Genomic DNA, 20,580 nt, shown 5'->3' with positions numbered 1-20,580 from the left:
ATGATGCATTATCAAAATAAATATACATTGTTGCACAAAATCACAACAATTCTTGTTTTATTAAAGGTTTTTACAGAAGGAGTTTTGGATTTCTCTTTTTATCACTTCATGAATCAGAAAATACGGCCAACAGACAGAAAACAAACCCACTTTCACCATGATTTTAGGAATAAAACGTATAAAATCAAAACAAAACCTTCATAATAGAGCAAAACTGTAAAGTTTGTAAAGTGGTGCATGTAAATGCTGCTGAAGAAGAGAAAAACATTGAGAAAACGTCTTAGGTTACGTATGTAACCCCAGTTCCTCGAGGGAATGAGACGCTGCGTCTGGAGACGCTTTGGGGAACGCCTTCAGCGTAACCGGCTCTGAATATCTGTCCAAAGGATGGGCGAGACATCACGGGCAAGGTGACGTAATGACCAGCTGGTATAAAAGCACGTGCGGTGAAACCGGCGTCAGCTTCTAGAATGAAGCAAGTGCTGGCAGGGATGCTGGAAGTGTGGCCTGGAGACGCAGCGTCTCATTCCCTCAAGGAACTGGGGTTATATACGTAACTTAAGACGTTCCTCTTCAGGAACTCGAGCTGCATCTGGAGACGCTTTGGGGAACGAGATATCCATGCTGCCAGACTTACCAATCCCTGCCCCATGTGTAGGGCAAGAGGACGGAAGAGCCTGGAGTGGCCCGCATATCCAGGCTGTAGAACCTGACAAAGGTCAGGGGCGTAGACCATCCCGCAGTGTTGCAGATGTCCTGTATTGGGACACCTGCGAGGAAGGCCTTGGAGGCCGCCACACTCCTAGTGGAATGAGCCTTGACTCCCATCGGCGAGGGGAGGTCAGAGGACTCGTAGGCAATGTGAATGGCATCAACAATCCACCGACTGAGGGTCTGCTTTGAAGCAGGAAGACCTCTCTTAGGGGGACCATAGCAAATCAGCAGTTGGTCCGCCCTTCTCCACAGGGCAGCTGCTCGCACTGGACACATACAGTTAAGCCTTTGCTGGTCAGGTTCCCGAAAGGGAGGAGGACTGAAGGCCTGCAGTACGACAGGCTGTGGCATGACGGAAGGAACTTTGGGGATGTACCCTGCACGAGGGTACAAAAAGGCTTTGGCCATGCCGGGCGCAAAGTCCAAGTGAGTAGGGGCCACTGACAGGGCCTGCAGATCCCCAACTCTCTTTAGAGAAGAAATCGCCAGAAGAAACACAGTCTTCAGGGTGAGATGGCGATCCAAGATCTGCTCAATAGGCTTGAAGGGAGGCCTACAGAGAGCATCCAGGACCACAGCCAGGTCCCAAGGAGGAATCCGGGACCGTACTGGAGGCCTTAGCCTCAGTGCACCACGGAGGAAACGTGTAACTAGGGGGTGTCTACCCACTGACTGTCCACCAAGAGAGGCGTGGTAGGCCGAAATCGCCACCACAAAGACCTTCAAGGTAGAGTGGGTTAACCCTGCGGAGAGTCGAGCCTGCACTGGGCAGTTAACTGGGTCGAGCTAGCCATCTCCGTACTCCGTAGCGTCTCCACTTCAGGGCATACAGTTTCTTTGTTGAGGGAGCTCTGGATTGGAGGATGGTCTCAACAACCTCGGTTGAGAGACCGGAAGCTATGAGCCGTGCCCCCTCAGGGGCCACACCCACAACCTCCATAACTCCGGGCGGGGGTGCACAAGGGTGCCTCCTGCCTGTGAGAGAAGATCCCTCCTGACGGGAATCTCCCATGGAGTGCCGTCGAGGAGGGAAATCAGGTCCGAGAACCACACTCGGCCGGGCCAGAACGGGGCTACTAGCAGCAGCCGGAGCCTGTCCCAGCGCACTCTCTCCAGAACTCCGGGGAGCAGAGCAATCGGGGGGAAGGCGTACAGACGAAGCCTCGGACAAATCAGCGGTTTTGCGGAGTTCACGAATGTCCTCCGCACTAAATCCCTCGCCCTAATCCAACTCCTTGAGCAGGTCAGCCTGGTAAGCCTGCAACACCGCCATGGTGTGCAGACATGAGCCAGCCTGACCTGCCGCCGCGTACCCCTTGCCCACCAGCGCTGACGATGTGCGCAGCGGCTTGGTGGGCAGGGTCGGAGCCTTCAGAGACGACGCAGCGTCAGGGGACAGATAGCTCGCAAGCGTCTGTTCCACACGCGGCATCGCTCTGTAACCGCGCTCACTCGTCCCCATCACATTACCATAGTAATCCGATGAGGGGACAAAGAGGAGGGCCGAGAAAGGTTTCCCCCACAACCTCGACACCTCAGGGGAAAAAAGGCAGGCTCCGATGTGGAGGTGGAGTCTTAAATCACAGAAAGCACTCATCGAATTTGCCTCTCTGCGGTTCGACAGCACACTCGGCTGGCCAGTCGAGACTCAACTTGGCCGCGGCACGAGTGACCACCTCCAAAAGCTCCTCATATTGGGGTGAAAGAGGGGGCGCAACGTACTCGACGTTCTCCGTGTCAACCTCCTTGGAGGAAGACCGGAGAAACGCCGTGGCCGCTGCCCGAGGGGAAGTATCCGTCTGGCGGGCTTCCGATCTCGGGGAGCGGTCATGGGATGTGACAGGTGAGAACGGAGATAGACACTCGCTCGTCTCCGTTCCCTCCATCAGATCCCATTGTGAACCCCACGGGCGCCGCTGTCGCTGCGCCTCGGCGGAAGCGGGGCCAGTGCCGCGGTGAACGCTAATGAAAGAACCCTCGCTGGAGAAGAGGGCCTTTCGGGAGCGAAGCACACGCAGAGGGAGGCTCTCGCAGTGCGGGCAGTCAGCCCCTTCAAGAGCTGCCTCCGCATGCCTCGTTCCCAAGCAAACCACACACAAGCTGTGTGTATCACCTGCACACAAATAGCGTTTGCAGGGAGGAACACTGCTGGTACTGCTTTAATTTGCTCTTGCTTTTTGGCATGTTTTTTTATTGACAGACAGACAACACTAAATAAGACTCACAGAGACACAGAGCGCTAGCTGAATGACAGAAAGCTGACAGAAAGCACGTGCTTATACCAGCTGGTCATTACGTCACCTCGCCCATGATGTCTCGCCCATCCTTTGGACAGATTTCACTTGTATTCAGAGCCGGTTACGCTGAAGGCGTTCCCCAAAGTGTCTCCAGATGCAGCTCGAGTTCCTGAAGAGGAACTGCTTTTCAAAATATGAATTGTAATTGAAATCTAAAAAAAGTGCAATAAAATAAACACTTGTGTATTCAAAGTATATTTTGAATGTTTGCTTTCCACTAATCTGAAATAACACATGAAAAGCTAATAGGCCAAAATCTCAAAAACAATGTGTTAAGCAGAAAATGAAACATTGTTACTTAAATTTCAAAATTAACAAAAAGTTTAATAACCATTAAAGATCACTGGTGTGCACGTATACCTTGCAGTAGTATTATATACTACGTGTTATGCTGAAATAATTTTATTCTTAAATTCACTACAACTATTTAAGCAGTGTAAAACTCAGAGCCCCAACTATTATCAAAGTACAGTAGTGACAACTGCAACCATGCATGAAAGCATAAAACGTTTAGTATGTAATGTACCATTTAAAACTCATTTACTCTTTCAGATTCTCTCTTTCTGTGTTTTGGGAACTCTTTTGATGGACATCCAGGAGTTCAGTCGATGGAGCGAGGAGTGTTTTTCTCAGGGATGAGGATATGCGCTTCCAGGATGCGTCACGATGTGTTGCCGTGGGAACACAGCAGGAGACGTGTGTGTAGGACATCTGTGCGTCCCAGACATCAAATACAATAAATAAATAACAGATCGACAGCCCTCCTACTCACCCCTCACAGTTCTGCTAGACATCGTCAAGACACAAATGTTTCTACCACCATATTTAAATAGCAGAACCCTGGACTTTAGTTTCCATGAAGAACCATTTCAGGTTCTTTAGGTTGATATGGTTCTAAATTGAACAATTAAGAAAGTTTAGAAACTGCTTCTCTTATTTTCTCTTTTAGAGTTCTAAAATGCAGCCCACAACTTACTGCGTCAAAATCTAGGAAGTCCAACACATACATCCCATGATTTAAGAGTTCAGGTACAAACATTCATTTCTAAACTTTTACAGTAACTCTGATACACAGCTGGTTTACACATCACTCTTCAAAATAAAGGTTCTTCTGAGGTTTAGACTGAACAAAGAATCCTCTTCTGGGACCATATTCACGAAACGTACTTAAGCTAACTTATAGCACTTGCATATCATTGCTCTTTTGTCGATTTTGATTACTTCCATTGTCCTCATTTGTAAGTCGCTTTGGATAAAAGCTTCTGCTAAATGACTAAATGTAATTGTAAAACAAAGAGTACTGGAGTATGTTTTACAAGAAAATAATGTTTAATTTAATGTGTTACTTGTCATTTCTTTGTAATTAATTATGAAATTTACTAAATTTCAGAGTGAAAATTGTTCATTTTTTGTTAAAGTTTAAAATTTGACTAATTTTTACTAAATCAAACCACTTTTTGGGCACATTACAGTAAAGAGAAAATCATGCATTTAATAGTTCTTTATAATTTCTCTACAAAAACAAGTTTCCAACAGATTTTTCTCAAAACTCCTTTTTTTGCCTGTGGTTGAAGTGAAGAGATAAAAACAGGGACTTTCCTTGCATATTTGGTTCTGTAGATCGTCTCGGTGGATAAAGACTGTAGTCATGATGAATATACAGTAATTATTAAACCCTGAGTCACTGCATGCCGGGAGTTCAGCAGCTAGAGGAGTGGCGTTTGCATGTGCGAAAGCCTATATAGATGGCAGAGAAAATAGCAGGACATTTCAGCAAACGTGTCCATTTGCTCTCCAGTTCATATCAATGCCATCTAGGAGATATTAAAGAGATTTGTCTGTGCTGCGGGGGAGGGAACGAGGCGGAGAGCTATGCATGTATGGAGAGATCCTCCAAACACCTGCTGACATTCCCACTGCTGCAGGAGGATGAGTCAGGACTCAAGCAGCATCCCAGACAGACAGAACAGCAAACTGTGAGAGTTCCCCTCCCAGACGACCTCTGTTCCTGTCAGTCCAACACCCTCTGCTCTTTCACATGACAGCGACTAACAATCTGCCTCTTGTACAGAACTGACAATAAACCACTGATCACCATCCAGGCTGGATAATTCACCAGAATTAGAAAACAATCGGCTGCACAGCAATTACACTACAAAAAAAAAATATTAGAAAAAAATATTTATCATTTCAGAGGAAATATTCTCACTGTCATCATTTTAAGCCCTACCTCTCCTCCGCTAGAGGTTTGATTTAATCACTAACTGCAAATATAAATATTTTTACTGGAATCAAGTAATACATTTGCGCTCAAAAGTTTGGGGTTGGTAAGATAAAAAATACAGTAAAAATTGTGAAATATTTTTACAATTTCAAATAGCTGTTTTCTATGTGAATATCTGTTAAAATGCAATTTATTCCTGTGATGCAGCGCTGAATTTTCAGCATCATTACTCCAGTCTTCAGTGTGATATGATCCTTCAGAAATCATTCTAATATGCTGATTTACTGCTCAACAAACATTTCTGATTCTTATCAATGTTGAAAACAGTTGTGCTGCCCAATATTTTTGTGGAAACCGTGATACATTTTTTTTTTTCAGGATCTTTGATAAAAGTATTCATTTCATTAAAAACAATCCTGACGGTAATGCATATGTGTTAAAAATAGTCAAGATATCTCATGCAATTACTAAACACAAACAGATATTCTTGAAACACAGCTGGTTATGAGAGAAAAAACTATGGCATTTAACCATGACCTTAATATAGAGTGATAAAAATCTGTTTATTTTGGGATTTTATCTTCAATGCTGCTGAACACGCTAAAAAAAAGCAAATTGAGGCATTGGAATTGTTACACACACACACACACACACACACACACATACGCACACACACACACACACACACACACACACACACACACACACACACACACACACACAGTGTGAGAGTTAAACGTAATGGGGAAAACATCCCAGCACTGCTTTGGCAGACAGTAACTGACTGTGATGTGGTTGAACAGAGCATGAAAGGAATCTTCAGTTAATAAAACATGAAGCCTTAAATAGTATTTGAACACTTAAAAGTGTTTTAAATGTCATTTTTTCACAGTATCTTTGAATCAGCTGGTGTTTTAGTGATTTTTAGTGGATGCATGTAGTTCTCCTCAAGTTCACATCATTATAACATGATCCAATAACCATCAACAAACATGTTACTGACTATCTTCATCCTCAACACATCTATTGTTTTAGCATTTAAACCCAGCAAACTTTATGAATTGTTTTGATAGTAAAGTGTGTTTGTGAATCTTTCTGTACAATAAATGACACTTGATTTGATCATTTATATCTAATAAAATGACATTCAGAGATAAATAACTATGACTTAAGTGTTTAATACTCTTTTATATGGAAGCTTGATTCTGTCACAGAATGAAAAAAATAAAAGGGTATAAATGCATGTTTTTGAGACAATACACTTGCAATTCAGAGAAAAAAAAAGCCTGAATTCTGAGGTTAAGAGTCACAATTTCCTTTTTTATTTTTCATTTCATTGTGTAAAAAAAAAAAGAAACTGAATTGCGACAAACTCAGGATTCTGAGAAAAAAGTGCACATTTCGAGACAAACTCAGAATTGCAATATTTAAATGCACATTTGTGAACTCGCAGTTCTGAGAAGAGAAGTCTGATTTGTGAGATAAAAAAGTTGCAATTACCTTGCAATTAAGATTCAATTTTTAATTTTGTGGTAAAAAAAAAAAAAGAACTGTAACAAACTCAGAATTCAGAGAAAAAAGCCTGAATTGTGAGAAAAAAATGTGAGATTAAAAAGTTGAAATTAATTTTTTAAATTTTTTTTTTATTTAAAAAAACTAAAATTCTGAACAACTTCTGAGAAAAAAATCCAGAATTGCAAGATATATAAACAGTATTGTTAGATAATGAACACGCAATTCTGATTTGTGAAAATAAATAAATAAATTGGTGTAAACTTGAAGTCACAATGACCTTTTTTATTCCATGGCATATGGTTTCCATGCTTTCGGGCCGCTGTAATTCTGTAGAGCAGCAGGAGGTCGATGCTGTGACCGATTACCTAGAATAGCTTAACAAGATGAGCAACAAGTGAGTGAGTGAGTGTGTGTGTGTGTGAGAGAGAGAGAGAGCAAACATGACAATGAAAGAATAAAAGATTAAAGAGAGAGTAACAGCACATATCTTTCTGTATGTAAGTACTACGGTAATGTTCATAACTGTCATTGTTTGGCATTCGGCCCAGCAGCCAGTGAAACATGACACCAGGTGAAGCAACATGAGGAGAAAGCAGAAAGCCTACGCTTTGTGTTCGTAACAAAGACAACGGCAGCGCTTTGATCCTCTAACACCCATGAGTCACTGAGACCCCCGGGACACGACAGCATTTCTGACCACTGACCCATCAACATATAATCACCAAACACACACACACGTCTCTCACCCACACAGTGCGCTTCATTCCTGAAAGGAAGAATGATATGATTACATGTGAGGCGTTTAACCCAGACAGGCTGGTGAAGTCAGGTATTCCCTGCTACAAAAACACAATACATCAAAACACTCCTAATGAATGAAGTGTTCTTTTGTTTCAGACAGAGCATGTGGGTGAATCATTAAACCTGTCGAGAACATGTCCAGGCCATCTTTCAAGCTAAATTAATAACTTTTTTTTAAAATTGAAAAATATTTTTTTAAATATTTAGTTAATTTATTCAATTTTAGTCTTAGTATTTTTAAAACATCTTTAAGAGAAACTGAATTAAAAAATAAAATAAAAAAAAATTATATATATATATATATATATATATATATATATATATATATATATATATATATATATATATGTATATATATATATATATATTTTTTTTTTTTTTTGCAATTTACCTAAACGTTTTTACAGTGATTTAAAGCAGCTGCAAAGCAATTCAGTTGAACCATATATGCATGCACAGAAATTACTTACTGGCATGAAAAAATGCTAACAAATTATTATGGAAAACAATCACTCGATACTGTAAAGCAAAAACAAACTGGATGGAAAATATAATAATTACTTATTTAAAAACATATGATCAAATATCAGATCAAAGATCAATCATCAAATAGTGCCAAATATCAGCCATCAAAAGTAGAATAAAATGGGACGACAGCCAATTGAATGAAGTTCTATTGTTGAAATTTCTTTAGATTTTGTCAATTTATTAGTTATTTACCAACTGCAAACAAATCATTAATTGTGAAAAAGTTTATTTCAATGATTCAACTGAACTGTTGTGCTATAAAGGGGAACTTACAAGAAAATGAACAAAAAGCAGTAGCTGATAAATACAACTCATTTAAATAAAAACTGTATATATATATACAGTGCCCTCCATAAGTATTGGAACAGTAAAGTCAAAATATCTCTGTTGGCTGTGGAGTCAAGACATTTACAAATACGATTAAAAGATGAATATGAGACAAAACTACAGAATGTCACATTTTATTATTAGCTGCTTCAACACATAGATGTTTTACCAGCTAAGAAGTCCTGGGTGTTTTAGATGAGGGAGACAGTGCTGGGGTGCTTCAGCACAGTTTTTAAAACCATTTCAGAGACATGTTCTTAAATGTGACGCATATATAACATATTGCATGCATGCACACAGTTTTAAGGCAGCTTTAATCAACGGCATAACTAGGACAACCTTAACTGACGACATAAGGACATTGCATTCACGTAGTTTCTTTCGCTGTTTGATATGAAATGATACACACATACACACACACACGTTTGATTTTGTGAAAAGTGGGAACATCCCGTAGGCGTAATGGTTTTTATACTGTACAAACTGTATGTGTCATTGCCCTACACCAACCCTACACCTAAATTTAGCCCTCACAGGAGACTTTGTGCATTTCTACTTTCCCCAAAAAACTCACTCTGTATGATTTATAAGTGTTTTGAAAAGTGGGGACATGGGGCAATGTCCTGAAAAGTCACCTTCACCTTGTAATACCTGTCATACCTGTGTCATTATACAAATGTCCTCATTTGTCACAAAAACGCGCACACACACACACACCACAGTAATTGCAATAAAATAAACATTCTGTGAAATCAGTTTCATTTAAAGATGAAGTTTAAAAAATATTAAGACTAAAACTGAAATAAAATGTAATGAAAACTAAATAGATGTATTAAAAAACTAATAAAAAGCACAACAAAATGATTTTTAAATTAAGATGAAAATAGAAAATTAAATATACTATAATTTAACCTGTTGAATTAATATTTGACTGTATTTACTTGTTCTGGATTTATTTGAACTGTATTTATACACGTTCCTAGTCTCATTCTGAATGACTCATCAGTGAATGTTATACTAAAGAAAAGTGTTTGGCTTCATCATGTTTCATCAAAATGAATCTTCCTCCACATCTGAAGCAACTTTCAGTCATATCAGCAATCAAACGTACATATTAAGTCCAATTGTCACTATATTTTCTTTTCAAATACGCAGTTTCTGTCCAAAACATGTAATGTTCTGTGCAAAACACCTCACATTTCATCATAATAGAGCTTTTTACGAAAGAAGGCCACCCGGAAATGACACACACACACACACAAATAGCTCCTCTACTCTGTCATGCTTGCCATGACAAACACGCACAGACGTTGTGTGTGTGATATGCGTCGTATCTGTCTAACTGCTGCTGGATGATGTGGTGATGAGCGATCACTGAGCCACGCTGGAGCAGATGTGTGTGATGAGACACCGGCTGACAGGACTGGCTTCTGGCTTACAGAGAGACGAATCTCTGAAACCATCCACTGGTGCTTTGAAACAGAATCAAGGCCTTGAAAACACAGATGATTGTGCTGTGTGTGTGTTCGTCACAGAGGGTGTTTTGACTGTAAGAATGTTGTTTAATGTCTGTTTGATGGTGTCTGTGTGTGTGTGTGTGTGTGTGTGTGTTAGAGCAGCAGTTGCGCATATGCTCGAATTTTCCTGAGTGTATGTGAGGGACGACACTAAATCGAGACGCTCACAGACAGATGTGAATGTTTTCACCCACATTTCTCATCATTCCAGTAAATGTATTTAGCAGACGACTCACCACACACTCCCTACAAAACACATACACACACACATACTGGAAACATTCACTCAGCCTTCAGTATGGGAGAGACTGGAACACCTGGTCTGATTTAGTCCAAAAAAAGTACCAAAGAGTACCGTGGAATTACCATGATTTTATGAACATGCAGCACAGTAACACAAGGATGCAAGTACAATTTTAAGAATAATTAAACACAAAAAACAACTACTTCTGATTAAATTACAGATTGGGGTCGGTAAGATTTGTTCATGTTTTGAAAGAAGTCTCACCTGCATTTATCTGATCAAAAATACAGTGAAATACTTTTACAATTGAAAAGAACTAACTGCGTAATATTTGAATATATTTATTTTTCTGTCACTTTTGATCAATTTAATGCATCCTTTCTGAATAAAAGCATTATTATTTTTTGTTAAACTTGTAGTGTATACTGTAGTGTATATTAAAAACAAAATTCATATTTATGCATCAGATTCATATTTATAGATTTATAAAAACACATTTGGTTGTTATGGAAGCTTGTTTTCCTCCATGGGATGAAAAAAAAAAAAATGTAATTACGACTTTTTTTTTTCCTCACAGTTCTGCCTTGCAAGGTATAAACTCGGAATAGAGAGATGAAAACTCAGAATTGCGAGGGAAAAAAGTCAGACTTCTGAATTTGTATAATCGCAAATCGGAGATAAAAACTAGATACAAACTCAATTAAACAGAGAAAAAAGTCAGAATTGCGACAAGATATAAACAATTCTGTGCAGAAAAGCCGTAAACTTAGAATTGTGAGAAGTAAACTCGAAATCTTGTAGGTCTGTTTTTTTTTCTGCCATGGAATAAAAAATAAAAAGGTAATTGTGACTTAAGTAACTGATTTTAACATTCCTAAAAAAATAAAATAAAAAAAAAATAGGAAAGGAAATATGCAAAACTTGCTAATGATGCTACAATGCTTTGTTTGGTTGCAAAGGTTTTCTGAGCTGTTTTTAATGAAGTGAAGTGACATGTGGCCAAGTTTGGTGACCCATACTCGGAATTTGTGCTCTGCATTTTACCGATCTAAGTGTACACACAGTAGTGAACACACACACACCGTGAACACACACCCGGAGCAGTGGGCAGCCAATGCTGCGGCGCCCGGGGAGCAGTTGGGGGTTCGGTGCCTTGCTCAAGGGTCTCACCTCAGTCGTGGTATTGAGAGAGCACTGGACATTCACTCCCGCCACCTACAATCACTGCCGGACCTGAGACTCAAACCCACGACCTTCGGGTTACAAGTCCAACTCTCTATCCATTAGGCCATGGATTTTTTTTATGCGTTACTATGTGGTTGCTAGGGTGTCCTAGGTTGCTGCTTACCTGAAACAATAGAGTCAAGTCTCTAAAGCCCGGCTCACACTGTGCGATTTTGGCCACGATTTGGTCGTCTGAGACAAATTTTGAAAATCCTAAAATCCTAAAAGATTCCTATAATCCTAGGCTAAAATCGGTTGTCTAGATCGCTGGTTTGACATGTTCACCGACAGCCGATTAATGGCCGTTGCGATAAATTTTTTCCTCCAATTAAATTCTGGCAGTGTAAGAAGATTTCAGACACTTTCCTGCAGTGTGACATCTCCTACGACGACCGTCAAACCAAGAACCAATAGGAGCACTGAACTTGATGACGCAATTAGCGCGACAACTTCAAACCATTCATTATTTGTAAAAACAATATATGTACAACGTAAAGTTTACTTAAAGTTTATTTATTAAGGGGCAGGATGTTTAAACTCGAGTAACAAAATTACCTCAAGATCGCTCTGTAGAACTGAAAGTCCATAAAGTCCTCTTTTGCCCAGCCATGACTTGCTCCACACACGTCGTCTTTTTCGTTTGTTTTTTTTTTTAACATCAAGGCATGTAATTAATAAAACTAACGCTACACGTTGCTGTTGTTTGCTAGCTACCATTATAGCGAGAGAACGCGGGTCACGTATTGATGACGTAAAACTCCGGACAAGTCTTCTTGAGTACGTCCGTTTTTATCGCGTCTTGACTGTCGTACAGTCTGACATTAAGACAACTGAGATCCTACAGTCTGACATGGGGATCATGTTCGTACAGTGTGACAAGTAGCAATCGCAAAAGATTATTAAAAATCGCACAGTGTGAGCCCGGCTTAAGACATCAAGCATGAGGTTCGGAGGGACACCTCGTCCTATTCACCCTCTTTCAACACTCTTTCAACAGTCTTAAAAATAAAGGAGCTTAAAAGGTTCTTCACAGCGATGCCATAGAAGAACCATTTTTGGTTCCACAACGAACCATTCAGTCAACGAACCATCTCTTTCTTACATTTTTATAATCTGAAGAACCTTCAAAAGATGCTTTTGTGAAACAGAAATGTTCTTCAGATATTAAAGGTTCTTTATAGAACCATTTAGACAAAAAGGTTCTTCTATGGCATCGTGAAGCACCTATATTTATATTCATTCCCCAAAAAATAAATGCAAAAATTCCCCAATTCACTCACAACATACAGCTAATAAGCCCAACAATCTCTGATCATTACAAAGGCCTTTGAGAAACGCATTGTGCTTCTATCTCAATTAAACTGAATCTATCTTCATGATCAATTCACACACCCCCACCCCATCCTCTGCTCATCGCTGCATACAGCTCCACAACAGCCGGCAGTAATTAATGGACTGAGTGTTATCGATGGCGTTTAATCTGCTAATTAGTCGAGTATACGAGGCAAATGGTGTGACAGAGGGTTCTGACCCCTCTTCTGTATGTCAGCCCATCAGAGCCTTAAAATCACACAACCATGCATGAACTACTGCAAGAGCACACAGCGCTGACACACGGTAATTAAAAGATGCTAAAGAAATAAGAAAGCTAACAAATACCAAGAAGATGAGAAGTACAGGAAACTTTCAAAATGTTAACAAGTTACAAAAAATAACAAGTTCACTAAGAAAAACGTTTTATTGCTCAAAAGTTGCTCATTTAACCATCATGCTGTGTTCGCATTTCACTTGGATCCAGAGAGGATTTTAGTTTTTCCTGAAAATGCTAGTTATTGCATTGGACTAAAGCTTACTAAAAATCAAAAACTGTCAACTTGTTTTCTTTCAATTAGCACAGGTTTTGTGTTTCTTTGGAACCGACTGATCGTAGGCCTCGTTGATCTGAGCTTCAGTTTTTGAGCCAAAATTATTAACAAATAATGCTTTTTTCACTTTGCTGTTGTGAGAACTTGTAAATTATTTAAATGTATTGATTACATTTTTTATTCATCTGTTTAACTTAAAGCTTGTTTTGTTATTTATTAATTTACTCATTTTATTTATTTATTAAATCTAAAAAAACCGAATCTGAGAACCAAAACTTTCAATTTGCTCTCTATTTAACTTCATTGCTGTCTAGAAGAATTAATTAGGCTATTAGAAATATCGGTAACACTTTAAGGTGTCATTCGTTAACATTAGTTACTGTATTAACTAACATGAACAAACAATGAACAAAGCATTTATTACACTATTTATTCATCTTTGTTAATGTTAATGAAAATACAGTTGTTCATTGTTTACTCATGTTAGTTCACAGTGTATTAACTAATGTTAACAAACACAACTTGTGATTTGAATAATGCATCAGTAAATGCTGTAGAAGTATTGTTCATTCTTAGTTCATGTTTACTAATGTTGTTAACTAATGGACCTTATAGTGAAATATCTTATTTGACTTAATTAGCTCATTTTACTTATTAGCTTTAGTTATTTACAATGCTCTGTCAGCTGTTTCTCATCTGTTGTGAAAAGGAAAGAACAGCATTTTTGCCTCCATTTTTAATGGACTTCCTAACGCATCTTCCTCCCCTAATAAACACTGTAAATCGCCCATTAATGATTGTATAATAACGAGTCAGACGGACATTTTTACTGCGGTGGGTGGGTGTGTTGATAACGCTGTTCAGCAGGTGATTGGTTTAAAGCCTAACGCTGATGAAGATGATGGATTTGATACTTTCTGGACGCAGTGGGCAGATCCATCGGGGGCCGTCTGATCATTAACTCCCCGTTAGGAGGAAACGTTAGCGACCCCTAAGAGTCCCACTGCAGCACGTGTAAAAACAGAGAGGATCTGAACGGCCCCCCCTGTGCCGCTAATAAAACACTAGTGCTTAGTTTATATATTATAAACATGAAACCATTCTTGTTTTCTGTTTTTCAGCAGATGATCATGCATTGGTTATCAGGAGATGCTTATAGTATTATTAAACATATTTCTAATAAATAAAAAAATGCATTTATTTGATCAATTATTTTATATATTTTTTCTTACAGTGACTTTGTTGAATGCAATATGTGAGAAATTTCGATTTTTGGCAATTAAAATAAATTTGTTGATTTTTTTTTCTTATTTTTTAATATGAATCAATGAACTGAACATGAATTCAAGAGATCTCGTTACTGAATATGATTGCAATGATTATGACACTGCTATATGATTTACATTTTTGGCAAGATCTCCTTAGTTGTGGGACAGGCCAAAACCACAGCTAAGTTCGAATCTAATCTAAAATAAAATAAAATGGGTTCTCACACCAACAAAAACAAACAAATAAGGTAAATCAATAAATCAAATTATATTTCTTTACAACATTTAAATGTAATTACATTACATTTACAAAAAAATGAGCATAGTGAGCAAATAAACAAATGATCAAATAAAATAACTAAAAAATTACATTTAAAACAAAAACATAATTAAACAAACAAATAAAAACAAACTCATAAGTAAATAAAATTATATTTAAAAGTTCTCAAATACATGATCATTAGGTTAAACTTGGTTAAAAAATAAAATAATAAAATTTAATAAAATTAATTAATTTAATAAAAATTATTTTAATAATTTAAAATATGTAAAAAATAAAATTACATAATTTTTTTTCTTTCTTTTTTAAATGATGAGACACCAAAGTGTGCCCTATTTGCAGACAATGCCACCTCTTTTCATAAAACAAATGCGTTAAAGAAAAAGCGATGTAAGAAAATTCTTAGGAAAAGTGTGTAAGAGTCTTATGGGTTTTTTCTAGCTCTTGGGCTGATCCACAAGGGGCCAATTATCTGCTTTCCCCTCGTCAAAGCCTGTGACCCCACACACGCACCCAGAGCAACAAACAAACACTCTCCACATGCTGTCATCACCTTAATAAGCACTTATGCTTATTTATATTCCTCTTAAAGTAAGTTTGTTCGTTTACATTTCAGGCCAAAACGGGCAAGTTCATATTAGCGTTAGTCACAGCTTCAATGCTAATCAACTGAAGATGTGTTTGCATGTGTGTGTTTAAGTTTATCTAAATTTAGACGCACCGCAAGTTACAACAATCGCACCCCTCGACCTCCAGTCATTAGAGCCGCGGTTCAGTGGTTTATAGATGGGGTCAAAGGTCGCTGCCCTTGACATCGGAGCCTCTGGCCTGGTTGTAGCTGGTAAAGACCCCCCACACAAGACATCTTAAAGTAAAACCACCACAATATTAACAAGCGCTGGGTTTTTCCTCATAAACACAGTTAGAGGTCACGTCTGTGTCAAGATTGTTGTTGAGTTGTGAAACGAGAAGTTATCACAACTGAATGACCACAGCTTCAGAGGTCATTCTGAGTTCCTGAGCTCTCATATCTGACTGTTGCATGAAGTTTAAGGGTCTTTTGTGGACTGTCAACATCATATTCACCATCACTCTCAGAAAAAAAGGCACAAAAGTTATCATTGGGCAGGCACTTTTTCAAAAGGTACACTTTTGTACCTTATTTACCCCAAAAGAGTGCATATTAGTACCTAAATGGTACATATTAGTAGCTTTTAATCACCCCAGCAGTCTCGCGTAGCCAGACCTTCAGACTGACGGCTGAAGATCTGGAATAGATGGCAGCTTTCATTGGCCAAGGCCCGCCCATGATGGAGCACCTTTTACAAAAAAAAAAAATTATTCTACTTCAAAATTTCACATTTAATTCTAAGTGCTACTTTTCATTTCTTTGTTTCAGTTGTTTGTGAAATTTACTAGCATTTGTTTTTACACCAAATTATTTTCAGTGTACAGATGGAATGCATTTGTACTAAATGTAGTATTTTATTGTACATGTTTTTATTATTTTTTATTAAATGTACAAAAAATGCATTTAAGGTCAGAGTTCATTTAACTGTACAATAATTTGAATTCCAACTAACCCAATGATGATCTTGATATAATAGTAAACGTGTGCGGGTGTGTATTAGTGCGGTAAAAAGTCATCGTTTGCTCTTCTTGAGCCACCTGTTTTATCTCTCGCCTACTTTCTCCTACTCTAATACTCGCTCTCTTTCTCTCTAGTAGATCAAAGATGTTAATTACTGAGCGGCCTCGCTCTAACACACACACACACACTCGCAGTGAACACTCGCATGACACTTGATCATGCACATGGTAATTACAGCACGCCTCAAACTACTGACACATGATCACCACGCTGTCAAAGGCGGCCTAATTACAGCTCACGCTCACACACACGCTCACAGACAATCGCACAAACGCCAGCTACAGGTTAATTACAGACAGACGTGCCTCCAAGCACACTGTAATGCGAGCTAATGAAGGAGTTAGCAGGTGTGCGGGATCATGTTTGAGGAGACGGATGCTGACATCACTGAGACCTGCTCTTAAAGCAAGGAACAAGTATGCTCAGAATGTAATATAGGGACGATGCTTCAGCTATAGGAGTTTATTTCAAGCAGATTTTCAATTCAAACCTTCTTCTAATCTTAAATCTATCATTATATCAAACTTTGTTCAAGTTTCAATCTTAAAATCTGAAATCCATCATAAATTAGACTTTCAAGTTCCTAGATGTTAAAATGAAATTGTCACGGATCTGTCATCTCTCCACCAGTCACGATGCACTCACGCACCTGGTTTCACTTAGCAATTGATTGAGCACACCTGCTCATCTGTTCACTCATCAACACGGCTACAAATGCACACACCTCATAGCACCCCCGGGGGTCTCGTTACTACGTTACAACCTTACAACCTACTACGTGAACCGTTCCTACGAAGAGGACTACTATAGCTATCATATCTCTATGCTTGATACTTACCTGCTGTGCTTCATCCCAAGTGTGTCTTCCAGCGATCCCGAGTCTCGTCCTGGTCCACTGTGTTGGTGAGGTGTGTGGTTAACTCCTGTTCCGTGTCTCCTGTTTAAAGAGGATTTCCAAGTTTCCATTCCTCCTGATCACCGAAGAATCCGAGAATCATCGCTCACCTGTCTCATATCCTCAAGTCTGTCAATAAAAACCTGTTCAAATCACGTCACACCGTCTGTGTCCCTATTCTATACAGAAATTCAGCACAAATGTTTTAGAATTTTTCAAGTTTCAATAGTTTTTATGAAATTCATCATAAATTCAAACTTTTTCCCTCAAGAGTTTCAATCTTAAAATATGAAATCCATCATAAATGTACACTTTTTTTCCTCTAGAGTCACTGTGTTAAAATATGTAATTCATCCTAATATTTAAAGTTTTTCAAGAGTTTCAATCTAAAATAATTCAATTAATCATAAATTCTAACTTTTTCAAGAGTAGCAATGTTACAATTTGAAATACATAATAATTTCAAACTTCCAAAAATGTCCATCTTAAAATACAAAATCCATAAATTTACAAGTGTTCCCATGTTAAAATATGAAATCCATCATAAATTTACTTTTTCAAGATTTTAATCTTAAAATATGAAAACAATCATACAGGAAAAAGGGGGGAAAACAATTAGTTTCTAAAGTAGAACATAAAATTTAAAAATAAATAAATAAATAAATTCAAACATTTTCCAAAAAAAAAGAACTCTATCATAAATTGCAACTTTTTTCCAAGTGTTTCAATCTTAAAATATGAAATCCACAATTAAACTTTCACATAAGCGTTGAATTATCAAAAAATATGAAATCTACCACAAACTAAATGTTTTCAAATATGAAATACATAATAAACTATTTATAACCTAAATAAAGAGTGAAATGCACATACAGAGTATCAAGTCAATTTGAACAAAGATTGAGTTTGTGCTTTAGACAGAATGTCTATATTATTTGACATAGGATTATAAAACAGTGTGCATCGTCCAACATGAAACAGTAGCATGCTACACTGTTAAATTACGTTGCATGTTTAACGGCCTGTTTCACACATCTAGCATCAGCAGTGTGCAGACAACACGTTTCCCGCTCATATTAACAGGTTGCAGCATTCACACCACATGCGTAAGCAACGCACGGCTATTTTCACTGCTCCTCACATGCTCAACCATGCTATTATAAACTCTTACTTTGCATTTGCAATCCCGTTTTAGGTAAATCAAATTCCACCTAAGAACACAGTCTATTTCAGAAACTTCAGTCTAAATTCACTTCCATCAACTTTAATAATAAAGCTGGTCTGAAAAATAAAAGGCTGTTGGAAGAAAGAGAGATAAAAGACACTGAATAAAAAAAGGAGTCAAAGAGAAGCACATTAATTTGAATGCTAACTTGGACAGAAAAGACGCTTTGTGCCGCCCAACAGACAGAGCGATGATTTCCATAACAGAAAGAACGGCCTGTGGACTGATGGGTTTACTGGCACCGTGAATTACCCAGGAATCATCAGGGTCACGACACACATGCCTTTATTTGGATGTGGATGTGGATGTGAGAAGACAGTGTGGAGTGGAGAGAGCAGTGTGTGTTTTTCCTCTCCGCTTTGCTTCATAATTGATAAGTAAAGTTAGTGCCTTATCTAGGGTAAGCCATGACTTCACATACGAACTGACCGTGAGGCTGAAGAGAGGACGGCTGATCTCAGATCGGATGTTGAACTGGAAGAGGAGGCGTTTGGGACGGTCGATATGATCTGAGATCATCCGGCGGTGTGTTGGAAAGCAGCGGCTTGTGGTGGAAGCGGTTGCCCATGATGGCAAAGAGGACAAAGGCGAACAATGTCTGTGGCTGTTTTACTATGATGAAACCCACGATTTCACAACACACACAGAGCTCCTGACCACAAGTTCCCATGAAGCTCAGCCACAGACAGATATTATATCTTTCAAATATCAATCAATGTGAAACAAATCATAACAACCACACTATTACATATTAGCTTTAACTGCCTAGTGAACTGCCTGCTGTCACGGTCTACATAGGCAGCTGGGCAGCATACTAACTCAAATATAATATCATAAGAGACTGATTTGAAGCGCAGCAGTAAAGCATATCTATGCACTCCAACTTAAAAACTTCAGTACATTTGCTGCTTTAAATTTTTTATTGTAATAAATTTGGCTGCACAAGTCATTTCAATTTAAATTATATTGAAGTGATTGTAAAAACTGAGTAGAATCTCGTTTAACTTAAAAATTAAGTTGGAATTGGTAAAAAAAAAAATATATATATATATACTGTATAAAGCAAGAAAATACATTGCAAATAAATTTTGCATAAAATATTGGATCAAGTTTTAATTACATTTAACATTTTATTATCACTACAGTTCTGCATGAAATCCCTGCTGAAGAAAAAACTACATTGATTCTCTTGCCTTGAATGTCGACACAGAGCATTCTGGGATTTCTTATCATTTCTGTGCCTCTGGCATCACCATTGTCATTAATCACTTACCCCCATGTCGTTCCAAACCCGTTAAAGCTTCATTCGTCTTCAGAACCCAATTTAAGATATTCTGGATGAAAACTGGGAGGCTTGTGTCTGTCCCCAGGGTTTCTGCAGGAATTCAAGCTCAAATATAAGACTTTTTAAGACCATATGATCGGCGTAGGGCAATGTCTACAGTACCATATTAAACTGTAAAATGACTGTAAAAAGCATAATTTACAATTCAGATACAAGTTTTCACAAAAACTTTTATAAAATGATCAATTTTACATTTCAGCCTTTAAACCATTTTTAAGAAAATGGATGTCAAAAGTTATTATATTGATTTAAACAATTATTATCGATAAACTTATCATATCTTGATTTTTTTTCTGGGATTTTATCGATAACGATAATTAGACGGGATTTTGCTGAGTGCGTTATTGTGCTGGTATCGTAAAGATTACCGTGGACAGCTGACTCCGGACTTTTTTTGATATTCTTCATATTCTGTGTGGTCAGTTCACAGCAGTGATAGAAATTAATATTTTCGATAAGTTTTATGGGTATTTTTTTACCTTCAAGCCATTTTTTCTAAAAGTGTGCATCATGTTTTGAGTCCAAATGTATCTTTGCAATGCATCTGAAGTGGCATTTAGATGCAGCTCAGAGGGACATAGAATGCTAACCTGCAGTTACAAATGCATAAATAATGTTTTGATATTTGAAACATAAAACGTTGAAAACTGATGTTTGAAA

The sequence above is a fragment of the Barbus barbus genome (assembly GCF_936440315.1).
Source record: "Barbus barbus genome assembly, chromosome: 7".
NCBI classification, from domain to species: domain Eukaryota; kingdom Metazoa; phylum Chordata; class Actinopteri; order Cypriniformes; family Cyprinidae; genus Barbus; species Barbus barbus.
This window is presented reverse-complemented; position numbering follows the sequence as displayed.